The sequence below is a fragment of the Monodelphis domestica genome, chromosome 5, assembly GCF_027887165.1.
Source record: "Monodelphis domestica isolate mMonDom1 chromosome 5, mMonDom1.pri, whole genome shotgun sequence".
Taxonomy (NCBI): Eukaryota; Metazoa; Chordata; class Mammalia; order Didelphimorphia; family Didelphidae; genus Monodelphis; species Monodelphis domestica.
The window spans coordinates 50,054,755-50,065,557 of record NC_077231.1 but is presented as its reverse complement, the minus strand read 5'-3'; the positions used below and the strand labels follow the sequence as shown (position 1 = coordinate 50,065,557).

Genomic DNA, 10,803 nt, shown 5'->3' with positions numbered 1-10,803 from the left:
TTAAAAAAAATAGAAGAAAACATGAAACATCTTTTGAAAATACAGTTGACTTGGGAAATAGATTGGGCAAATATAATTTTAAAAGTATTGGCATACCTGAAAATCATGATTAAAAAAGGAGCCTAAATATCATCTTCCTAGAAATTTTATCAATAATAATTGTTATTCACAGTTGATTATTGCATATTATTGCTATTATTTTGTTCAATATTCTCCTAATTCTTCTCACTTCACTTTGCATTTCTTTATATTTCTTTCCAGAATTTTTCCCTTTAATTTCCTTCTGACCAGTTTTATAATCTCCATACAATCTATGGGCTGAGAGCTTCAGAAGCTACTGTTGCTTATTCAGTTGTCCCCAAGCCTTTGTCAAAATAGGTCTTACCCTAGCACACCATTCTCAACCCTGTGCAATAGACCTTTCTTGACAAAATTCTAAGTTGTATTAGGCTAAAAAGTTGTTTCACCTAGCCCTTAGTGGGTTCTGCCAATCTAAATTCATTTAAGGGAATTATTTTAAAGTGTTAGGAGGAGAATTTAGGAGAGCTCAGGTAAATCTCTACATTATATCTGCCATCTTAGGTCATGCAAATTACATAACTTCAAAGAGTTACCTAGAACACTGAAATGTTTCATAATTTTCCCAGTTATGCATCTAGTCTATTTCAGAAGCAATCCTGGTGGCAATACATGGGAACTGTGGTTATCCAGGAAGGTATAATCTCTGCTACACACTGTGGGTTGGGTTCAAAGCTGGGCAGAAATGGCTCTGGAGGTGACCCAGCTGGCAGAAATCTGTGTCTCGGATTCAGAGGGAAGTGATGCAACTGGTGATGGAACAAAATATAAGAATTTGAAAACAGGTTTAAAGGCTTTGATGACAGCAGGAAAGGAGCCATTTCCTACCATGTATGTGGGTTCACAAAAAAAAAATGAGAGACAGTATATTATTTCGAAGTCACAGCTGAAGAACATTTAAAAAAATATGGCACAGGGAACAAATGAAGAATGAATCCTGAAAGCAAAGAGAGACAGAAGACAATTTAAGATTAGAAAGAAACCTAGAAGAAGCAAAGAGAATTACCATTAAACAAGATCCAAGTCTTCCAGAGGCAAATTGTGTAAAGATTTGTGCTTTATTAGATTGACTAGTACTTTTATCTATTTTATTTGTTTTTTCAAAGTATCAGTTCCTAGTCTAATTCATTAGTTCAAAAGTTCTTTACTTTCAATTTGATTAATTTCTCCTTTAATTTTTAGGATTTCCAATTTAGTTTTTATCTAGGTATTTTTAATTTTTTTAAATTTGCAAGCCCAATTCATTGATCTCCACCCTCTCTATTTTCTTGGCATAGGTACTCAGTGACATAAATTTTCCCCTGAGTACTGCTTTGGCTATATCCCACAGGTTTTGTTATAAAGTCTCCTCACTATAATTCTCTTTAATGAAATCTGTAATTGTTTCTATGATTTCTTCTTTGACCCACCTATTTTGAAGAATTAAATTATTTATTTCTAAGTAATTTTAAATTTCCCTTTCCACAGACCCTTGTTAATTATAATTTTTACCACATTATGATCTGAAAAAAATGGCATTTATTATTTCTGCTTTTCTTCATTTGTTTGCAATATTTTTCTATGCTCTAGTACATGGGCAATCTTTGATTATGTACTAGATACTGCTGAAAAGAATGTGTATTACTTTTCTATCCCTATTCAGTTTTCTCCAGATATCTATTAACTCTAATTTCCCTAGCATTTCATTTACTTTCCTTACTTCTTTCTTATTTATTTTTTGGCTCAATTTATCTTGTTCTGAAAAGGGAAGGTTAAGATCCCCCACTAGTATGGTCTTACTATCTATTTCCTCCTTGATCTCCTTTAATTTTTCCTTTAGAAATCTAGATGCTATACCATTTAGAACATAAATGTTTAGTAATGATATTACTTCGTTGTTTATAGTACCTTTTAGCAAAATGTAATTTCCTTCCTTATTTCTTTTAATAAGATCAATTTCTACTTTGGCTTTGTCTCGTATCATGACTGCTTCTCCTGCCTTTTTTTTTTTTTAACTTTAGAAGATGTATAATATATTCTGCTCCAGCCTTTTAACTTGAATCTGTGTGTGTCACCTTACCTCAAATGTGTTTCTTGTAAACAACATATAATAGGATTCCGGTTTTTAATCCATTCTACTATCCACTTCCTTTTAATGGGTAAGTTCATCCCATTCCCATTAGCATTATGATTACTAACTACATATATTGCTCTCCATCATATTATCCCCTTTGGATCCTGATCTATTCCCTTTCACTCTATTCCTTCTCACCAGTATTTTGCTTTTTGTCAACCCCCTGCTCCCAGTTTCTCCTCCCTTCTACTTCTCTGTAGGGTAAGATAGAATTCGTTGCTCCACTGAGTATACTTGTTTTTCCCTCTCTGAGCCAGTTACAAAGAGAGGAAAGTTTAAGCATCGCCTGTCACACCCTCCCCCTTTTCTTCCCTTCTCTGTATTGATTTTTCTTGCCTCTTTATGTTATATAATTTACCCCATTCTCTCTCCCTTCCCATTTCTCTCAGTGCAATCCTCTCTTTCAGCCCTTGATTGATTTTTACATATCATTCATATGCATACATATCATATCATATATACATGTCCTTTCATATCATCACATTTACATATATATCATATTATCATAATCAACTTACTTTTTCACCATCTTTCTGAATAAATTCTTTTTATCTTCTCTACTACTGAGAGTAATTTTTGAGAATTATAGAAATCCTTTTTCCATGTAGACATATAGAAATTTTGACCTTAATGAGTACCTTAAATTTTCTCTTTCTTATTTACCTTTCTGGGCTTCTCTTGTGTCTTGTATTTGGTCTTCAAATTTTTTTGCTTAGGTCTGACTTATTCTTCAGGAATGCTTGGAAATCTTCTATCTTATTGGATGACCATTACTTCCCCTGAAAGAATAACTCGGTTTTGCTGGATAGGTGACTCTGGGTTGTAAACGCAAATCTTTTGCCTTTCTGAATATCATATTCCATGCCTTCAGATCCTTTAATGTAGAAGCCACTAGGTCCTGAGTGATCTTCATTGTAGCTCCAGGCTATTTTAATACTTTATTTCTAGTATTTTTTTTTCTAGTACTTTTTCCTTAGCTTGGTGGCCCTTAAATTTGGCTATTACGTTCCTGGAAGTTATCAATTCTTTCTGGAGGCAATCTTTGATTTCTTTCAATTTCAATTTTATTTTCTTGTTCAAGAATCTCTGGGCAGTCATCATTGATATTTCTTATATGATATCCAAGATTTTTTCTTCATCATGGCTTTCAGGTAATCCGATAATTCTCAGATTGTCTCTCCTAGATCTATTTTCTAGGTCTGTTGTTTTTTCAATAAGATATTTCATGTATTCCTTTTTTTAAATTCCTTTGATTTTGCTTTATTGTTTCTTGATTTCTCATGAAATCATTGGTTTCTAGATGGTCAATTCTGATTTTGAAGGCCTGGTTTTCCTCTGTCAGTTTTTGGTTCTCCCGTTGTGATTGGCCCATTTCTTCTTGCATCACTTTCATTTCTTCTTGCATCACTTTCATTTCTCTTCCCAACTTTTCCTCTACCTCAACTAATTGGGTTTTGAAGTGTTTTTTGAGCTCTTTCAGAATCTGTATCCAATCCATATTTTTCTTTTGGATTTTGGGTGTGTTTCCTTTGCATTTACTATCCCTTTCTGTGTCTACAACTTGCTCTTTGTCTCTATAAAAGTCTTTAGAGTTTGTTGCTTTTTTGATTGTTCCTTTTCCCTATCTAATTATAGGTGGGTTCTGTTTTCTTGGAAGTTGGGGTACCCTCTTAAATTTCATTCCTTCCTTGATGTTATCTTTAGCTTATTTTCTGGGTTGTTACTAGTTTAACCAGATGGTCTGAGGGCTGAAATTTCTAAGAGTTCCCTCCCCCTTATGATTCAGTTGACCCTTGACATGCTGATAGCTTAAAGTCTTTCCTCAGGCTTGGGTGTAAGCTTTTGATCTCAGTCTGTACCCAGGCTTAAGCTCAAATTTTTTGGTCTTAAGGTGTTTTTGATTCAATCAAGCACACCCTTGATTGCTCTGAGCTGAAGTTCCACCCTTAGTTTTGAGCAAAAAGTTCCTGGAGATACTCCCCCCTGAGAAATGTATCTTTACTCCAAACCATGGATTATGTCCTCACCCAAGCCCAGTCTGGGATTCCTGGCTTCACTCTGGGCTCGCGTGGATTGGTCCCCTTTGGCCCAGATTACCTTGGGCTGGGACTCTGAACTTCTCCACAAGTTTGTATTTTCAAGGGGTGTTAGTTGGATTGGGCCTCTTTGACTCACAGGATCTCTGGGTTTGACTTAGCTTAGACTTAAATTTGGAACTTATGAAAGCAGATGTGTGGGTAGGTGAGGGTGTGGTTTACTCTTGGCTTGCTCTTCACTTACTTCTATGCCCTCACTAGCTCTGCTTCCTTCTCACCTCAGTTCCCCAGATGATCTTTGCCTACTTTTTGTGGTTTTCTTTTTTTGAAGGTTATTTCCCTCTGTCTCTTTGCTGGTTCTTTTGTTCCTGTTTTTGTTTTGTGGCAATATTTTACTCTTGGTCCGAGAGGATTTTCATGATGAAACAGTGAGCTGCTGCCCTAGTTATTCCTCCAACGTGGCTCTATCCCCTGAAGTCAAGATTTGTGCTTTAGAAGCACATTGAGGCCAGTGTGTGAGAAAGTGTTTGGTTAGGTCCACAGATTACAGGGAAGAATTTAATGTTTCTTATATTAAGAGATGGTACAGGATACCTTAAATGTGTCTTGTTATATGAACCATGTCAGTGTTACAATGAAGTGGTTTTGTCTACAGAAAATATTGTTGCAGTGTATGGAACACTCAATCTTACACCTGCAGGCAAGCAGGCACTAGAAAGCCAATCATTAAGCTGTGGCTATTGGGAATTGATTGATTTGGTCCCTGCTGGAGAAGCTGATAACCTGATAAATGAAGAGTCTATTGTAGATGTCCAGCTTAACAATAGGTATATGAGGATCTGAGGAGAGAATGTGTCCAAAATATTGAAAGTGTGTTCAGTGGTCACCAGATGCTTTAGAAATCACATTTTTGATAGGGGATACTATGAAATCAATCCTCCAATATTAATACAAACACAGGTGAAAGGTGGTGCCACCCTTTTCAAACTTGACTATTTTGGAGAAAACACATTTTTAACCCAGTCATCACAGCTATATTTGGAAACATGTCTTCCAGCTTTAGGAGATGTATTTTGTATTTCTCAGTCATACAGAGCAGAACAGAATAGAACCTGAAGACACCTAGCAGAATACACTCACATTGACTTTTGATGATCCCCTAAACCATTTGGAAGACTTGGTTTTTGATGTAGTAGATAGGATCTTAAAATCTTCTGCAGCAAGCTAATTATATTACCTCAACCTGACCTTCACATCCCCTAAGGACCTTTCAAGTGGATGAGCTACTTGGATGCCATTGTGTGGCTAAAGGAACATGATGTAAAGAAAGAGGATGGTCCCGATTATGAATTTGGAGAGGATATTCCAGAAGCCTTTGAGAGACTGATGACAGACACTATTAATGAACCAATCTTGTTGTAATTTCCTGTAGATTTCAAGTCCTTCTACATGCAGTGAGGTCCTAAGGATTCCTGGCTTACTGAATCTGTAGAAGTGTTGATGTCCAATGTTGGTGTGGGAGGTTCCATGCATATCTGGGATAGTGAAGAACTGCTAAAGGGATATAAAAGGGAAGGTGTTGATGCCACTCCCTACTACTGGTACACTGACCAGAGAAAATATGTTACATGCCCTCATGGAGGGTATGGATTGAGCTGGGAATGATTCTTAGCTTGAATTTTGAACAGATATCACATACAAGATATGTGTCTGTACCCACGCTTCGCCCAGTGCTGTAAGCCCAATTGTCCAATGAATGACAGTAATAGGGAAGCATATGAAAAGACATGAATTCTCATTAGGAAATGATCCATTTTTTTTGTTCCATTGGAATGTCACTGCTTCTGTTGTGCCCTAAAATGGTCATAATTATTTGGGATATCCCAAATCTTCAAGTGATATTTATGTGTCAATTTTAGAAAAATAATTGACACTATATATTAGGCAAGAGATATTGTGCTATATTAGTATGTGGTTACTAATGTATTTCAGCTCTGATTATGGGCTGTTCAGGACTATGTGTCTCATATACCATTTACAACTGATACCCGGTATTTCTTTTTGATCCTAGTAATTAAAATTTTTTTTCTTTATAACTGAAATTCTATGTTTTGTGGTTTATGGCACCTTATTCTTTCAGTGGATTAAAAACCAAAAGCTTGGAATAAAATTGATACCCAATTAGATTAACTAGATTTGATTGCTTCAATATAAATGCCATTCAGCTAGAGATAGTAGAATAAAATGAATCATTTTATTGAGCTATGTGTCCCCTTTGTTATTGTCAGATAAGCTTTCCAGAGTTTACATGCATTTAAACAATTTTGTGTACTACAGAAATGAAAAAAAAAATTGTAGAATTTATCAAATTGTTTAGTAGAGGTCAAAAGGGAGAAAAGAATAAGAACACTATTTTGGGGATAGTTAAACAATTGGCAGGGTTTCTGTTCTTTTGTTCTGATGAAGAGTCAGGCTGCTTTCTTCTGGCATTTCCATAGATAATCTGGAATAAATGAGTTCCCAAAGAATCTGAAGACAGGGTAGTAATATAGTAATTAACAATTAATAGAAGTAGTTGTTTGAACTTTCTCATTATATCTTGGATTCTAATCCGGACCATCTTCTTCATTCACAGTGTACTTATTATTTCAGTTCAGATTTGGTCAATTAAAAATGCATATTACAAACACTAAGTTAACTGTAATCTTAGAAATCAATAAATGACACGGGGTTGGGGGGGAAGAAGTCAGCCTGGTACCCAGATTTTCCTTCCTCTAGCCTTCTATCCACTGTTTCATTCATTCTGTTTTGTTTTGTTTTTAATAAAGGTTTATATTTCAAAATAGAGAGCTATATTTTAATGAGCATTTCATGAAAGTCTCCTGATGCATGGTTGTCTCTATATTTTGTATATACTAACTACTTAATTGATTTTTTTAATTTCAACTAAATCAAATCAGAATACAATCTATTTCTGAAAGAATCATTCTTATAGACAAAAAGTCGAAATAATATGGTTACCATGTGGAAAATACCAACAGTACATAGCTTAGTAGCTGATTTTTACCATCTAGAAAATGATCTTAAACAATTTTGTAATCAGCCAAAATCAACCCTGTTAAGCTAGCAAGTGTAATTATGGGATTCATTTTTTATCATCACAATGGAAACCAAAAACAGCAGTATTAAAAGAAGAACGAATAGAAGAGCAGCTATTTTTAACCCTGAAAAAATTAACAAGTTTTAATTTTTTTCAAACACACTGAGAATGTTTCAAAAAATCTCTAAGCACATGTAATTAGCAAGTTTCTCAAATAAGTTTTGTGCAAGCTTAAAGGTATTATACTATGCCATGGCATTGTGATGAGGATAACTGCTTTCCAAGTGGTTGATTTAAGTTTGTTTCCCCATAAAAATGTTTTTAAAAAGCAAAAGGTGATGAAGTAGGGGAGAAGGAAAGAAAGGCAAACAAATCATGGCAAAAGGAAAGGGGATGATGTAAATCCCACAAAGTATAAAGGAAGAAGAAATCAAAAGGCTTTGGGGGGAATCAAAGATAAGGTTATTTTGACTAGACCAGAGAAGAAAAGAAAGGTATAGAGAAGTAACAGAAATCACCATCTGCACAGATGGTTAGGAGAAAGGTCAAAGGATTTTTTTTTAACTGTCAAAGTTGAAATAATTTCCAGGCTTTGTAGTAGTATACATACAATTTGGAATAAATACTTCTTAGTAGTTAACAAAAGCCTATAATTATGAAGGAAGACCCATAGAAAGTAAAAGCAAAATATAATCACATAGTTGATGTATATTATGGAGCAAAGTACCAGCATAAGTAATGAAAAGCACTAAATTCTCATCATCAACTTTAATGACTTCCAGTCCTCAGTCCCTCTATCTACTTTTGATGTACAAGTTAAGATAGATAGAAATACTGAGAAATCTATGCCTCAGAAGTCTATTAATAAATGTGCAAAAAAAAGATGGGTAAATTAGAGCTCCTAACAAAAGGAAGCAAACTTAACACACAATTCTAATTGATTCTTGGTGTGATTGGATCCATGACTGAAATGTGGTCCTTGAAGGACCTATTTCCTTAATTTCCATTCAAAAGGCAACAGATTAAATAAAATGCAGAAGTCAGAGTATCCTTGTAAAGAAGATATACTATTCTGAACACAACATAGAGAACACTTGGTTAAAAATTAATGGGAACAGAAGCAGAAATGTTATTGTTATTAGTCTGTATTACAGACTACTTGAATTAAAAGGGAAATAGATGCAGAATTTAGGAATCATCACAAATATGCCTAAGAGGCACAATAATAGTGATAGAAATATGAATTATCTGAGCCTTTGCTGGAGTTTTCTCTCTCTTGCACAAAGAGAGTAGTTTATAATTCTCAGCTTACCTTAATAAATATTCTGATTCTAGAAATGTTGGTGGAACCAATCAGGGAACTGCCCTCCTAGGTCCAGTGTTCAAAAAAGAAAGAATATAGTCTTTAGATGATATGCCTGTGATTTTAACTGAATTTCACAAAACAGCAGAATATATTATTAAAGAGGATTGTAGTAATCATTTAGAAACAGAAGAGATCCTCACAGGGGCCTCACATATCTAGTTTCACCATTAACAAGTTATGTCATAACTCATGATGAAAAATGCTATCTACCCCAAAGACAGAAATGATTAATTCTGAGTGCTTCCATTATGAGAAATAGGCAAAGTATAGAGTGAGCTTCTAGGGTGAAGAGGTTTCTATGGCATGGCATATGTAGAGATGAATTAGTAGCACAGCACAGGTAAGTGATGAATATTGACTGATTAAAGTATAGTTTGAGAGACTTTAAGCTGTATGAATGAGTAAGCCCAAGAATAATACTTAATGGGTAAATTTCAATATAGAAATTGATCTCTAATAGAGTAACTACAGATATCTGGTTACTTTTTGTTATTTGATAATTTTATTAATAACTTGAAAGAAGGCATTATTGACATGATTCTCAGATTTTTAGATGATAAGAGAAAGCAAGTATAAGTAAAATGTTTTATGATAGATTCAGAATTTAAAAATTCTAAAACAATGATCCAAGGCTATAAGGTGAAATTTATGTATAATTTTCTCTAGAATTTTTAAAAGTTCAATATGGGAGAGGGGTGGATAATTATCTTGTCTGAGGAATGTTTAAAGTTTTTAATAATAATATTAATTAGCAATTACATGATGTCTTAAGATTTGAAAACTATTTTTCGATTGCCTTATTTTGTCTTTATAAAAACAATGGGAAAGAGGTATCATCATTACTGTCCCATTTTATTTTATTTTATTTACATTTACTTAGAATATTTTTTCCATGGTTACATGATTCATTCCCTCCTCCATCCCCCCTCCTGGAGCCAACGAGCTATTGCACTGGATTTTACATGTATCTTTGTTCAAAACTGATTTCCATATCATTAATATTTGTAATAGAGTGATCATTTAAAGTCAAAATCCCCAATCATATCCCTATCAAACCATATGACCAAGCAAATGTTTTTCTTCTGTGTTTCTACTCCCACAGTTCTTTCACTGGATGTGAATAGTGTCCTTTTCATAAGTTCCTCAGAATTATGCTGAGTCATCGCATTGCTCCTAGTGGAAAAGTCTATTACAATCAATTGTGCCATAACCTATCAGTCTCTGTGTACATGTCCCATTTTATTATTTAGAAAAAATGTTGAATGACTAGCCCAGGGTCACAAAGTTGTAAGTATCTAAGAAGCACTTAAACTGAGGAAGAAACAAGCTTCCATGAAACAAAAACCTTATGAAATATTATTTACCTTCAAGGTCAGGTGAAGATACTGGCAGATAAGGTTTTCATTTCATGTGCTATGGCTTAACATAACTTACTCTCTACACACATAATGTTACATTTAAATGCAAAAGTGACCTTAAACATTACTTATGATATGAAACTTTATTGCTAAACTTAATTGCTATTTTTTTACTTTACTTAATTATTATAATTTTCTTCATTGAATTTTGGCTGTTTTGCCACATTTTCCTTCATTTCACTTAGAGGCTGTTTCAACAGAAACCTTTCCATGGAAGTTTGTTTCTTCCCCCCTTTTCAGAATGTTTTGATAATCTGTGAAACAAGTATCGTCACACAGCTCCAACACACAACTTGTGCAGCTTTTTCTGGGTGTGTCTTTTCAGTCAACTGTTTAATTTTGTCCCAGATCTTCAACATTTCCTTGATCTCACTTGTACTGAATACCTTATCCATCTTGGGCTTCTCCCATGGGTGGAAGTTTGTCATTCAAATATCCACTCCTGATTTAAAGCAAAAAATTCCGATCGTGACTACTCATATCTCAAATTGCTTGTGACTTAAGGTGCTCAAGTATCAGGGTACCACTGTAAATGTTTTATTATTTCAATGCAGTTCCTTAACATGGAGATAGATAGTTGAGTACCTAAACCAGAGTTCATTTTAGAAGTTTCTGGTTTTCTAATCAGATAGGGAAAAGTAAGCCAGACAAATGATTTACCATGAAAATTTTCTACAATTCAAAGTTAATGG

The 10,803-nt window shown here is 34.4% G+C and overlaps 1 pseudogene; it reads left to right on the top strand.

Moving 5' to 3' along the window:
- Nucleotides 1–763: 763 nt before the first annotated feature.
- LOC100617450 (asparagine--tRNA ligase, cytoplasmic-like) lies at nt 764–6,018 on the top strand (annotated as a pseudogene).
- Nucleotides 6,019–10,803: the final 4,785 nt, after the last annotated feature.